Genomic DNA, 14850 nt, shown 5'->3' on the forward strand with positions numbered 1-14850 from the left:
GCAGTCCGCCGCGTCTGTCACACACGCTGGCCGCTCACTCATCTGGCAGCCACAAGAGCCATGTAGCAATATCACACCTTGATGCATTCTTTCTCCTTTATGTGCGCCCCCTTCACCATTTGTGGGAATCTCTCGCCGTCAAAAGGATCCCTTCCTCATCATAGGGATCCTATCTCCGCCTAAAGGATAGCGTCTCGTCAGGGGAATCCTTCGCCCGTCACAGAAATCCTCCCTAAAGCCGGCCTGCGGACCACAATATTAAAATGCGCCGACCACAATCCCGCCTGAGCGTGCCATCAATCACGAGGGTGGGTAATGTTAGTCCTGCTGTTGGTCTGGGCTGTTGCTGGTTCTGACTGGTCGTCTAGGTTGTTATTCGTCTTTTATCTGTTGGGTCTGGTGATCCTACTTGTTGGCCTGGTCTGTTGTTGGTTGGTTTTAGCTGTGGGTCTGATCTGTTGGTGGTCTAGGCTGTTGGGTCTTTCTGTTGCTGGTCTTGGATGTTGGGTCTGGTCTGTTGCAGGTCTTGGCTGTTGGGTATGGCCTGTTGCAGGTCTTGGCTGCTAGGTCTGGTCTGTTGCAGGTCTTGGCTATTGCTGATCTCAGCTGTCAATTTCTAATGTTAGTAGTGGCGTTTAGTTCTGCTTATATTCAATAGCTCTTTGGACTGGCTCTTACACAATGATACGATTGAAAAATTTCGTGCTAAGAAAGACATAAAAGTTCCACCAATTCATTGATATATATAATACGTATGTAATGCTCCTTCAAATCAGAATCAAGTAACTTCTTTTAACGCCCCCGTTCAACTGATGGTCGTTCGGTAAACAGAAGCTGTCTTTTCCCTCATGAGATAAGAAGGAACAGGAATTCCAGCTTTACGTTACAGAACAGAGAGAGGATCCGTGTTATCCCTGCAGCTCCGTAGATACCAGATCAGACGACGGATCATTTCCCAGTAATTAATATTCTAAAAAAAAAAAACCCTGGGACAGTTTCACGTTTATTGACTGCTCATCATAGGGGAAAGATGGCTCTATAAACAGTGATCTCTCTCTCTCTCTCTCTCTCTCTCTCTCTCTCTCTCTCTCTCTCTCTCTCTCTCTCTCTCTCTCTCTCTCTCTCTCTCTCTCACACACACACACACACACACACGCACACAAATCTTCCAAGTAATCAATGTCGGAAACTGGGCGAACGTAATCTCTTAAGGAGAGCCCATACTCATTCTGGTGGTAAATATAATAAGACTTCTAATGAGGGGATGAGTAGAAGGAGGAGGAGGAGGTGCAGCAGCAGCAGCAAGATAGCAAGAGGAGGAGTGGAGGAAGAGGAATGAGGAAGAGGCAAGATGGAGTATGAGCAACAAGGAGGAGGAGGAGGAGAAAGAGGAGGTGGAGGAGGAACAGGGCAAGAGGTGAGGAGGAGAAGGAGGAGGAGAAACAGGACAAGAGGTGAGGAGGAGGAGAAGGAGGAGTGGGGAGGAAATCATACCCCCGTACCTTCCAAAAAAATTCCGCAGGCAGCGTCCTCGACTGACACAGATGCCTCCCACCCTCCCTCCCTCCTCTTCCTCCAACTCCTCCTTCTCCTTCAGGTCCTCCATCCTCCTCCTTGAGGTCTCCCTCGGCATTACGTCGTAGTCTTTTTCACGAAATGGAAATCAGAGACGACCAGTCAGACGCCAGGGTTGGTTGTCACCTGCAGATGACATTTGGATGAATACGAGTCCTGCCTTCCCCTCCTCAGGTATACAAGAAGAAAATGCATGATCAGCGAACGGGGAGTTTTTACTTCCGATGAAACAGGAAAGGAAAAGAGGCAGAGAAAAAAATAACAGAGATTTCATAGATTATTTCTTCCAATTGGTTAAGCTTTCTGGATTGATTGTCCTTCTCAAAAACTGTTATCATTCATGAGAAATTGATAGATCGTTTGAGTCGTTGTCATATAATTTTTTTGTGTGTCTTCTAAGAGTCAGTACGTATTGGGCTCTAGTGGTTAGCGTGGAAGAAGGTTTGTGAGTAGAGGTGTCAGAAGTTTGTGAGTAGAGGTGTCAGAAGTTTTGTGAGTAGAGGAGTCAGAAGTTTTGTGAGTAAAGGATTCAGGAGTTTTGTGAGTGGAGGAGTCAGAAGTTTTGTGAGTAGAGGAGTCAGAAGTTTTGTGAGTAGAGGAGTCAGAAGTTTTGTGAGTAGAGGTGTCAGAAGTTTTATGAGTAGAGGAGTCAGAAGTTTTGTGAGTAGAGGTGTCAGAAGTTTTGTGAGTAGAGGTGTCAGAAGTTTTGTGAGTAGAGGTGTCAGAAGTTTTATGAGTAGAGGAGTCAGAAGTTTTGTGAGTAGAGGTGTCAGAAGTTTTGTGAGTAGAGGTGTCAGAAGTTTTGTGAGTAGAGGTGAAGTAACTTGAATTCAACCCCGGTGAATGGAATGCAGGCACCATTACTTAAGTATATGAGAAGTACCTCTGTGTCACACATAAACCGAGAAAACATTCACAGTAACTCGTGATAAAGACATGAATTATAGGGAGAGAAGAATACAAACACTGTACCAAAAAGTGGATTCGATCCACCCACAACTTACACAAACGTGTTAACTTGGAATACGAAGGGAATCCAAAAAAAAAAAAAATTTGATTTAGAGGAAAAAGACAAGATTGAAAGCAATGTGAATACTACTTCAGGGGTGTTGTGAGGGGTTTAAAAAAGATGAGGGGGATCGTCATGATGAGGTGAGGGAATGAGGAGATAATCACAGAGAGGCAAGATGAGTGTTATGTGTTATTGTAACAGGTAAAGTACGAATGAACATCGCAGGATATAACGAATAGGATCATATAAAACCTAAAAACAAATAAAAAAAAAATGAGCGTAAGTTATAGTGAGATAAAAAAGAATGAGGCTTTGGAGGGAAAGCGTTGTAAATAAAGTATTGGAGATGCATCGAAAGGGTGAGAGGAGATGGTTAAGACTGGTAGAAAGACATAAGAGATGGGAATGATAGGAAGGGTCTCAGATCCAGAACAAAGTGTGCAGATGAAAAGAAAAAAAAGTTACCATGAAAAATGACCGAATGTTAGGGAAGTAAAGTAAACTATGATATCCACAATGGACCCGAGGGAATACGATTTAGTTACCGATACAAACCTTCAGAAAAAGAAGTATTTCAAACGAAAACACACAGCGTGTGTTAGAAGCAGACGAGAAGGAAAATTATTTACGAAAACACACAGCGTGTGTTAGAAGGGAAGTTTGACAAGAAAGGGAGCTGTCAAAGAATTGGTTTGGATATGGTAGTGACTGTACCATTTCACAGGGTCAAAGGGGGATTAAATGAATATATTACGTGTACTAGGATTAGCATAGTAAACGCTAGAGTAGAGGTATGATATGGCTAAGTGGGATGATGAATGATTAACGAGGTTTTACTCACAGAGGGGCGTGGTACTATGAGCCACATGATTTCATGTAAGAGCAACTTTGAAGACAAAATTGGATAAATAAACACGTCTATACACCATTCATAAAACCCTGAAAAAAAAAAAACTCGTGATGGGGTTGACAGGGATGCTCCCTGGAATGTGTTAAAGAATTGATGGAGACTGGGGGGAAGATGCAAGAGACAGCAGGGAAGGGTTGGCGCACTGACAAGATATATGTCAGGACTGACGGAAGAATGACCATGTTGTCTAGGGCTGGAGATGAGGAGTGACAGAGATGTGTTCTATGTCTGATTGTTTAATGCCTCTTTTGGTTGGGGGAGAGGGAGGGCATTGAGGAAGACCCGGTTGGGAAATGGAGAGATAGGATGAAGGGTAGAAGATAAGGATTTTGTTAAGATTTAGAATAGAACGTAGATAGTTTAACAGATGACGACCAGAGACCTGCAGTGTTTGAAGTTTATGGGTAGGGAGGAGTTGGGAAAGGATGACAGAACGAAGGTACGTGAATCAGGAACGAGAAGACTCGAAAGTGAGGTGGAATAACAGAATAATGGTATACCAATCTGAGAGAGGGTTGGACGTGTATGGGAGGGGGAGAAAGCTGATGAATCCTGCAAGAACAGAGAGGAGGAAGGACGCGCATCATGTATCACGTTACTAGGTCATGGGAGACATCACTGGGGTACAACAGACGGACACTCGTACCCTCTGGTATCAAGATCCCTCCATATGCCTCCGTGTGTACTCTCCCCTGACCTTGATGTTGCTAGAAATGTCTGTGTGAGAAAGTAGATCTGTTTAACGGCAGGTCTTCCAAGAAAGATGTCCTTCTTGAATATCGGTGTCTAGGAAAGCCTTTTAAGATGGGAGAATGAAGATCTTTGATCATCTGGTTAAAGGTGGATAAAGGAAGAGTAGCTCTGTGAATGAACTACTGAATGAATTGGAAACGATATGGTATACAGGGGTCGACGTGCTGTACTGGAGACGGAACCAGGGCATGTGAAGCGTCCAGGGTAAACCATGGAAAGATCTGTAGGGCCTGGATGTGGATAGGGAGCTGTGATTTCAGCGCATTACACACGACAGCGAGAGAATGTGTAGGGTGTGAGGGGGTCCAGATCAATTAATCCATTTTAGATACAAAGAAGCGAAGATGAAAATTATTTACGGGAATACAGACATGTACCCGGTTGGAGCGGACTCTCTGTGCTTGTGAGCCGTGTCACTAAATGACCCTTGACCTAACCCTTCCGGTGAATATCCTGAGCCTCAGGATATTCACCGAGTATCACACGCATCAGGTTCGTATGTAATTAGAACGAAGTCATCGCATGACAATGAATACATTTCCTAATTGGATTTCAGTTTTCTTCCTCACCCAACGTCTATCTGATATAGATTCGTCATCCAATCATTTCAAGGAGTTGTGATAAGTTTTCGTGATTTCGTTGCTCCAATGTGAGAAGGGTCTTCTCTCGTAGGCACACACCAAGCTGGAGTAGAGCGAGGCCCACGCGTGGGAAAAATCCATGAAACAACACATCTGTTTCAATGACGAATTACTCTGGTGGGACTGCAGACTATATAGGGGAGAAAAGTAAGTGATGGCAAATGAAAACCATCCCCCGCAAATACGTGGGACGCTAATATGTTCCAACACAGCATTTGCCCTCACCGCCACCACCCACACCACCTTCTCCCTCACTCCCCATCCCTCTTCCACACACCCTCCTCCACCCACCGATCCCATACCGTTTTCCTACCCCCCTTTGCCTTCTACCCCACTTACCTCCAACCACCCCTTACCCCGAACCACTCTCCCCCTCCCTCCCAACCACACACACACACACACACACACACAGACACACAGGGACATGGACATGACTGCCGCCTGCCGGCCACATAATGCATTGTTTTCATGAATTTATGGGACAAAACCTGAAATTCTGACCAACTGCTGCCGAATATTGTTGTTTCTTTTTTTTATTTTCGTCCGGGTGGGAGGGTGAGGGCTGGCTGGCTGGGGTGAGGTGGGGAGATGGGCACAATTGCATGGCGCTCCCTTGGTGATGACAGGAAAAATATTACTATGTAATGCGGACTGAATTTGAGAGCGGTGATCTCTCTCTCTCTCTCTCTCTCTCTCTCTCTCTCTCTCTCTCTCTCTCTCTATCTATATATATATATATATATATATATATATATATATATATATATATATATATATATATATATATATATATATATATATATCACCGGTCCTTACCTTGCCAGGGTATCGGAGGAAGGTTGAGTGACGTCTGCGCAGTCAATGAGCCAAAACTTCAGTGGCTATCAGGCGCCACTCCTTTGGCGTAGATAGATGTCTCTTCTTTTTCTGCCACACTAAGACACGGGCAGTCGCCTTCCTCCTCGTTACTTTACAGATGACAACGCGTAACTCACACGACTCGTTCTTTTCGCCTCTGTATTCCCCCTTGCGGTGAGCGCTACTCGCTAGCCCTGCATTTTGGCAGGTTTTCCTCATAAGCACAGCCTTCTTAGGCTCCTCTGTGCTTCCATGTACAGATTTTCGTCACTTAAACTGGTCTGAAAAACTTAAAAAGTTGTGATCAGATCACCTCTTACTCTTCTCTCCTTCACGGTGGACAAGTAATAAAAGACCTCTAACCTCTCCCTGTAACTCAGCTCTCTTAATTCTGATGCCACAGTTTCTTTTACCCTCCTCCACACCTTCTCCATTAGCTCTTTGCAACCTGGTGGCCAGACTTGACCGGGCGATGTGAACTGCAATGTATACAATGGGTATGTGGATTCTTTCCCTGGAACTTTGATCCATGCAAGATAAACAGCTTCTCCAAGAAAACCCTGTTTGTTGATTTGTATATCTTTTTTTTTTTTTTTCTTTTCGTGAACGTTACTGGAATTTGGTTATTCTTCATTGAGTAATGACTCATTGTAGACTGATGTTTACTTTAGCCTCTCCGTCTTTAAGCACACACACACACACACACACACACACACACACATGCAAAAAGCACACACAGACTTCAGAAAATGTATGATAGTGAAGAATGCTCAAGAGATGTGGACCCGCGAGTGTAAAACTCCCTCCCCGAACAGCACAATTAGGTCATTACTAATCACACACACACACACACACACACACACACACACACACACACACACACACACACACACACACCTCACCCTAATCCTCATCTCTTGTGTGAATAGTTAACCAATCAATAACTAACATGACGTCCTAATTCGGTAACATCTATAATATCTCACCTGCATATTTTCAACCAGACAGCTAGCTGCCTACATCCATTAAACCGTTATTCCATTAAACCCTTGTTCAGTTATTCACTCTATGTACACACACACACACACACACACACACACACACACACACACACACACACACCATGGCATAGAGGGAGTCAAACGCCACTGGATTCCACGTCGACACCACAGCTGGACTGTATATGAATATCGAAGCCACTGATAGAGTCCAGCGATGTTCCAAGGTCTCTATATGATATAGTCCAGCGATGTTCGAAGGTCTCTATACAATATAGACTCCCAAGAAGCTGAGTTGTGGACCCTCGAGTGTCCGCTCTCATATGATCTGGCTTGAGAGTCAGATCCCATGTGGTCTAGTGGCTAGGATACCTGGCTTTCACCCAGGAGGCCCGGGTTCGATTCCCGGCATGGGAACATGTTTTTGTGTGCTGTTTCATTCCAAACCTCGATGGCGTAGTAGGTTGTGTGTGTGTGTGTGTGTGTCTCTCCCTCTGAACCTCAAGGTCGTGGGATCGATGCCCGCTCAGGTCAGACAATTAAGAGATGGCGCCTCGTGTGCGGAGAAAGTCCCTTTCCTTAACACGCACACACCTGTACACGCACACACACACACACACATACACAGTCATATACGCACACACACACACATACACACTCATATACGCACACACACATACATACACACACACACACACACACATACACACTCACATACGCACACACACACACACACACACACATGTGCACACACATATATACATACATACACACACATATATACATGCACACACACACATATATGCACACATACACCACATTACACACCACACACACACACACACACACACACAAGCACACATGTACACACACACACACACACACACATGTACACATAATTCCCTCTTTTTTATTCAGGGAAATATATCAGCTTGTCATACGAAGCCATATTTTTTCATAGAAATAATCACTAAATAATTTCCTGTTGTAGAAAATTGAAGTTTATACCCACCCAGATTGTTTATGGAGTTGTAAATACTGTTGTATATATATAATCATTGTTATGAGGATGATAGGATGATTGTTATGTATGATAAGAGTACTGAATAGATACAGTCCCACGGTAGAAAACACCAGTGATTATTATGGTAAGTATACGTTAAGACTTATTGTCCCTAGAAGTATATAAAGAAAAAAAGAAAGCAGACGAGAGGGCGCCTCATGTCTTGCCTCATTGCCTCACATGTTCTTAGAATTTGATGAGGAGCTTGACTCACAGCCCAGGCTACACCCACGACTCACAGCCCAGGCTACACCCACGACTCACAGCCCAGGCTACACCCACGACTCACAGCCAAGGCTACACCCACGACTCACAGCCCAGGCTACACCCACGACTCACAGCCCAGGCTACACCCACGACTCACAGCCCAGGCTACACCCACGACTCACAGCCCAGGCTACACCCACGACTCACAGCCCAGGCTACACCCACGACTCACAGCCCAGGCTACACCCACGACTCACAGCCCAGGCTACACCCACGACTCACAACCCAGGCTACACCCACGACTCACAGCCCAGGCTACACCCACGACTCACAGCCCAGGCTACACCCACGACTCACAGCCCAGGCTACATCCACGACTCACAGCCCAGGCTACACCCACGACTCACAGCCCAGGCTACACCCACGACTCACAGCCCAGGCTACACCCACGACTCACAGCCCAGGCTACATCCACGACTCACAGCCCAGGCTACACCCACGACTCACAGCCCAGGCTACATCCACGACTCACAGCCCAGGCTACACCCACGACTCACAGCCCAGGCTACACCCACGACTCACAGCCCAGGCTACACCCACGACTCACAGCCCAGGCTACATCCACGACTCACAGCCCAGGCTACACCCACGACTCACAGCCCAGGCTACATCCACGACTCACAGCCCAGGCTACACCCACGACCCACAGCCCAGGCTACATCCACGACTCACAGCCCAGGCTACACCCACGACTCACAGCCCAGGCTACACCCACGACTCACAACCCAGGCTACACCCACGACTCACAGCCCAGGCTACACCCACGACTCACAGCCCAGGCTACACCCACGACTCACAGCCCAGGCTACACCCACGACTCACAGCCCAGGCTACACCCACGACTCACAGCCCAGGCTACATCCACGACTCACAGCCCAGGCTACATCCACGACTCACAACCCAGGCTACACCCACGACTCACAGCCCAGGCTACATCCACGACTCACAGCCCAGGCTACACCCACGACTCACAGCCCAGGCTACATCCACGACTCACAACCCAGGCTACACCCACGACTCACAACCCAGGCTACACCCACGACTCACAGCCCAGGCTACACCCACGACTCACAACCCAGGCTACACTTGCTACTCACACCTAGCCATCCTGTTTCATCTGGGCCACTAAACACACCCCTCGCCCGGATCACACATACACCCTCACCTAGGCCACCAACACACACACACCCTTCACCTGAGCCACCCACACACCCCCTTCACCTGAGCCACCCATACACACACACACACACACCCTTCACCTGAGCCATCCACACACACCCCTCACCTGAGCCACCCCCACACACACACCCTTCACCTTAGCCACCCACACATCCCCTTCACCTGAGCCATCCACACACACACACCCTTCACCTTAGCCACCCACACATCCCCTTCACCTGAGCCACCCACACACACACACACACCCTTCACCTGAGCCACCCACACACACCCCTCACCTGAGCCACCCCCACACACACACCCTTCACCTGAGCCACCCAAACACACCCCTCACTTGAGCCACCCAAACACACCCCTCACCGGAGCCACCCAAACACACCCCTCACTTGAGCCACCCAAACACACCCCTAACCTGAGCCACCCACAGACATCCCTCACCTGAGCCACACCCACACACACCCCTTACCTGAGTCACACCCACACACCTCTCACCTGAGCCACTCACACACATCCCTCACGTGAGCCACCCAAACACACCCTTCACCTGAGCCACCCAAACACACCCTTCACCTAAGCCACACCCACACACACACACCCTTACCTGAGCCACACGCACACACACACCCCTCACCTGAGCCTCCCAAACACACCCTTCACCTGAGCCACCCACACACAACCCTCACCTGAGCCACACCCACACACACACACCTTACCTGACCCACACGCACACACCCCTCACCTGAGCCATCCACCCACACACACACACACACCCTCACCTAAGCGACCCACACACACACACACACACACGTCTGGATGGATGTGGCGCCATCAAGCAGTCTATCATCATCGTGTTGTGGTGTTCGCGGTTGCCGACAGGTCGGCTGTATCATGACTTCTCATCCTTCCTGGAACCTTTGGCTACAAGCTACAACGCATCTGTTGTTAACCGAGCTCCTCAGCCTAACATAAAATGTCGGGACTAATATTTATTCTTGGCTGCTTAGAATGAAATGTATATTCTATTCCTTGATACTGCCTCTGTGCTACCTACTTTTAAGTACTTTGGTATACTTATATATTTAGATAAGTACTTTGGTATACTTATATATTTAGATCTCCTGACTGGTAAAATCATACAATAGAAGATATTTTGTTTTTTGAATTGGTGTTCCATCAAGCCTTATATATCCTATAGTAAGCCTCTGGGATGAAATTGGAAACCGGGACTCTGAAATGAAGCTCCGATTTGGAACATCATTGTGATAAACGAATCTTTATTTTTTTTAAAAAAAAAAGAAAGATTCTTTTATAATTATCGCTTTCTTTCCGTCGCCTGATATCAAATGATGAATTCATTTTGTTGTTCGATGTAATCGTGCCATGTAATCCTAGCCCATCGACTCTTACACACACACACACACACACACACACACACACACACACACACTAATTCATTCATCTCAGCTTGAGTTTGAAGCTTCCATTCTGCTTGTTGATCCCAGCTGATAATCTGGTCTTATCATCTTAGCCTCACTACTCACGCTAAGCTTGCGGTCTCAGCTTAGATATGTATACAAAAAAAAAAAAGGCTTAACCCACTCTCTCAGAACTTAGTCTTCTCTGACCTTTACCTCACAGCTATTTCTCTCAGCTGACTCACGGCTCACTCTCAGCCTCCCACCTCATTTCATAATCCTCACAGGTCGCATTCCCATCTCTGAACACACCTGGGGCTCATCCTCGCACCTCAGGTGAAACTGGAGAATGAGGCATCAGTGCTCACAACAGAATGCTGCAACGTTGCCAACTCCACTGTAGGAGAAACAAGGGAAGTTGATTCAGTGATTGGAATGGTAGTAAGGACACGCACTGTGGTTTGTTACGTATCGGAGAGAGAGAGAAAAAAAATGACAAGAGGTTGAGGTATGGTAGAGATTTCTAGTATCCTCACAACCCATCTCGTTTTCCTCGAGAGAGAGAGAGAGAGAGAGAGAGAGAGAGAGAGAGAGAGAGAGAGAGAGAGAGAGAGGGGAAAAAAAGGACATGAGGTTGAGGAATGGTAGAGATCTGTAGTATCCTCACAACCCACCTCGTTTCCCCCTCCTCCCACAGGCTATAATGATCTGGTAATATTGTTCTCTCCTACAACCGCTTTGGTTGTGATAGTCATTTGGCAACACCGCGCCTCCCTCCCCCCTCACTTTGTTTACGTGGGATAATCTGGCAACACTACCACCCTCCTTCATCCTGTACACCTCCAGGTGTGATATCATTGCTTCTTTCCCTCCTATGTGGCTGACCTCCACGTCTCCGTCACTCACGCTACGAGAGCAACGCCTTGTCTAAGTGTATTTAGAGACATCATGATGTTGCAGTGGCATTTTGAGATATCATGATGTTGCAGTGACATTTTGAGACATCACGATGTTGCAGTGACATTTTGAGACATCATGAAGTTGCAGTGACATTTTGAGACATCACGATGTTGCAGTGACATTTAGAGACATCACGATGTTGCAGTGACATTTTGAGACATCATGATGTTGCAGTGACATTTTGAGACATCACGATGTTGCAGTGACATTTAGAGACATCACGATGTTGCAGTGACATTTTGAGACATCATGATGCTGCAGTGACATTTTGTGAAATGGATGTTGCAGTGACATTTTGAGACATCATGATGTTGCAGTGACATTTTCAGAGTGAAATCGATGTTGCAGTGACATTTTGACACATCATGATGTTTGCAGTGACATATAGAGACATCATGATGTTGCAGTGACATTTTGAGACATCAAGATGTTGCAGTGACATTTTGAGACATCAAGATGTTGCAGTGACATTTTGAGACATCAAGATGTTGCAGTGACATTTTGAGACATCATGATGTTTGCAGTGACATTATGAGAGTGAAATCGAGGTTGCAGGTGCTCTGAGCATTGCCTCCTGAGAGACTGTAGCTTCTACCAAATGTTTGGAAGTGTAATAATGAGGAGCCATTGAACTCTGCGGAGCAGTCCATGCTGTGAGAGATAGGGCGACCTAAATCATGCCAAAAGTTTTCAGAAGGTAAAGAGAAGTTTTGAAGACAAACGAGACAAACACCCCCCCCCCCCCACACTCCCTGCGTCGTGTTCCAACACTTTGGCCATTACTGACGAAGTCTACATTGTTGACCCCCCCCCCCATCGAACATGGTAATTGATCACTGTATACATATATGCATGTAAATATACATTTACACACACACACACACACACACACACACACACACACACACACATACATACATCCTGTCTGTAACAGAGGATTGTATGCGAGTCTCCGTGCTCTAGTGGTCAGCGTTACTGACCATGCGTCAGCACGGGCCAGCCCGAGATCAGACCCGCGTGGGTTCGAATCCTTGAGTGTGACAGTCAAGCCCACACACCAACCCAAGTGTTCATCCTTCTATCTCATCGTTCCTCCGGATAGCTCCCTCACATTCTTCTCTCTCTCTCTCTCTCTCTCTCTCTCTCTCTCTCTCTCTCTCTCTCTCTCTCTCTCTCTCTCTCTCTCTCTCTCTCTCTCTCTCACCCTCCAGCAGTACCTACCGATCCAATTGCTTCCGAGAGTGTTGTCGTTGTCCCCGGCCCGAGACGAGTGTTGGGAGAGTAAAGGGAGATGGGGAGGAAGGTTGTGGGTGGGTGGTTTTAGGGAGGGGAGAGGATGGCAGGGTCTTGGGGGAGAGGAAAGGAATGAGGAAAGATGTGGGAGAAGGAGAAGCTATAATGGTGGTAGATTAGTAGCGAGGGATCTCACAAGTATTTCTTATATGTATATATATACATATATATGATATACTTGTTCACATTCACTCTTTTGCTGTCATGTTACGATGCACTGAAACCAGAGTTCCTTTAGCCATAGTCGAGCCCTACGGACTATTCCGTAGTTTCCCTTAATTATGTCATATGCCTTAGTGCCGCTCCATTAACAGCACGTCTCTCCCTGTATATCACATCTCTCTAATTCGGTCTATCCCATGCACGCCTCTCACCATCCTGAATGTTCAGGCCACGACTGCTCAAAGCCTCTTCCATTCCATCCTTTCATATCCTTTTCAGTCTTTCCCTCCCTCTTGCCCCCTCTATTTCAAACGTGTATGTTCTCATAGACAGTCTCTCGTAGCTAATTCTCTCCATAATATCAAAGCATTTCAGCACAGCATGTCTATGTTCTGCTTATCATCACACACATCTCTTACCTTATCACTCCTTACATGATCAACTCTACTTACTCCACATATTGCCCTCAAACATCTATATCCAACAACGTCCACATGTGTCCATTCTTTTGCATTCAGGGCCAAAGACTCGTACTCATATAACACCGCCGGAATTAATATACCATTAAACATACCCATATATGCCTTCCAGACTCTGACTTCCTTCTGCACACTCTTCAGTGCACCCGGTACCTTTGCCCCCTCTGTCCCAAGATGATTCATTTGAGCTCTTCCATGGTTCGCTTAGCTGCTATGATCGCTTCCAGGAATCGACAAAACTCCACTTTATCCAGGCTGTCTTCATTCAAACCAACATGTCTCGATCAACTACTAAACCTCATTATCTTATCTTTATTCCCATTAGCTCTCAACTTCTTCCATGGTAGAACCTAATGTGTCCTGGGAGTGAGGTTATCTGGAAAGCGAATCACTGACTGTTTGCAGATGACGCGGTTTTGGTATCAGACCCAAAACTTCGAACTTCCAGAGGCCGGTGACAGAGTATGAAAAGGTGAGTGTGAAAGGAGACACTTGAGAGCAAATGCAAATAAATGTAAGGTAATGAACTGCAGCATTTGGGTGGGGACATGATGGTGTGAGTTTAAGTTTAAATGAGGACGACTTGTGGGAAATGGAGCGCCTCTGGTACACGGGAGTGGACGTGGCAGCGAGTGGGACCACAGCGGCCGAAGTGAATCACAGGGTGCAAAAAGAAAAAAAGGATACATTAATTAAGGAGCGCGTGGAAGGAAGGGATGAACAAAGAAAAACTGGCTAAGAGGATCCATGTATCAGAAAAGGAGAGAGCGAGTGGGAAAGGAAAGACCATGAGGGAGATGAGAGGAAAGAGTGAAGGAAAATATGGGAAATCGGTACCTGGATATTCAGGAGGATCTAGAGGCGTGTATTGGATGAAACGAATTAGATTAATGTGTTGTGTGGGGAGCGACGTGACGACAGTGGGCTGAACCAAGGAAAAAAAAAAGAAAAAAAAAAAAAAATATATATATATATATATATATATATATATATATATATATATATGTGTGTGTGTGTGTGTGTGTGTGTGTGTGTATAACATATACGACAGTACTCTGCCCTGTTTCACCAACAGTTAATGCTGCTCGCCACTCTCAAACTTTCGACCAGTTACCACCAGCCACCATTTCCTGCCTCACTACCACCAGCCACCATCTCCTGCCTCACGACCAGTTACCACCAGCCACCATTCCCTGTCTCACGACCAGTTAGCTACCACTACTCTGCCTCATAACTCATTGTAAACTTTATGTCCGACAATTTCCTCCCAACCCATTGTAGACTT

At 46.4% G+C, this 14850-nt stretch overlaps 1 protein-coding gene and 1 non-coding gene across 4 annotated transcripts in view; both read left to right on the forward strand.

The window, feature by feature from the left end:
• LOC139751752 (uncharacterized) overlaps positions 1-14850 on the forward strand; it is a 397676-nt gene that overhangs the window by 327353 nt on the left and 55473 nt on the right. The window lies entirely within an intron of this gene.
• On the forward strand, positions 7093-7164 carry TRNAE-UUC (transfer RNA glutamic acid (anticodon UUC)). The gene has a single exon. It is a non-coding gene; the product is annotated as a tRNA-Glu (tRNA).

This window comes from Panulirus ornatus, chromosome 12, assembly GCF_036320965.1.
Source record: "Panulirus ornatus isolate Po-2019 chromosome 12, ASM3632096v1, whole genome shotgun sequence".
Classification (NCBI taxonomy): Eukaryota; Metazoa; Arthropoda; class Malacostraca; order Decapoda; family Palinuridae; genus Panulirus; species Panulirus ornatus.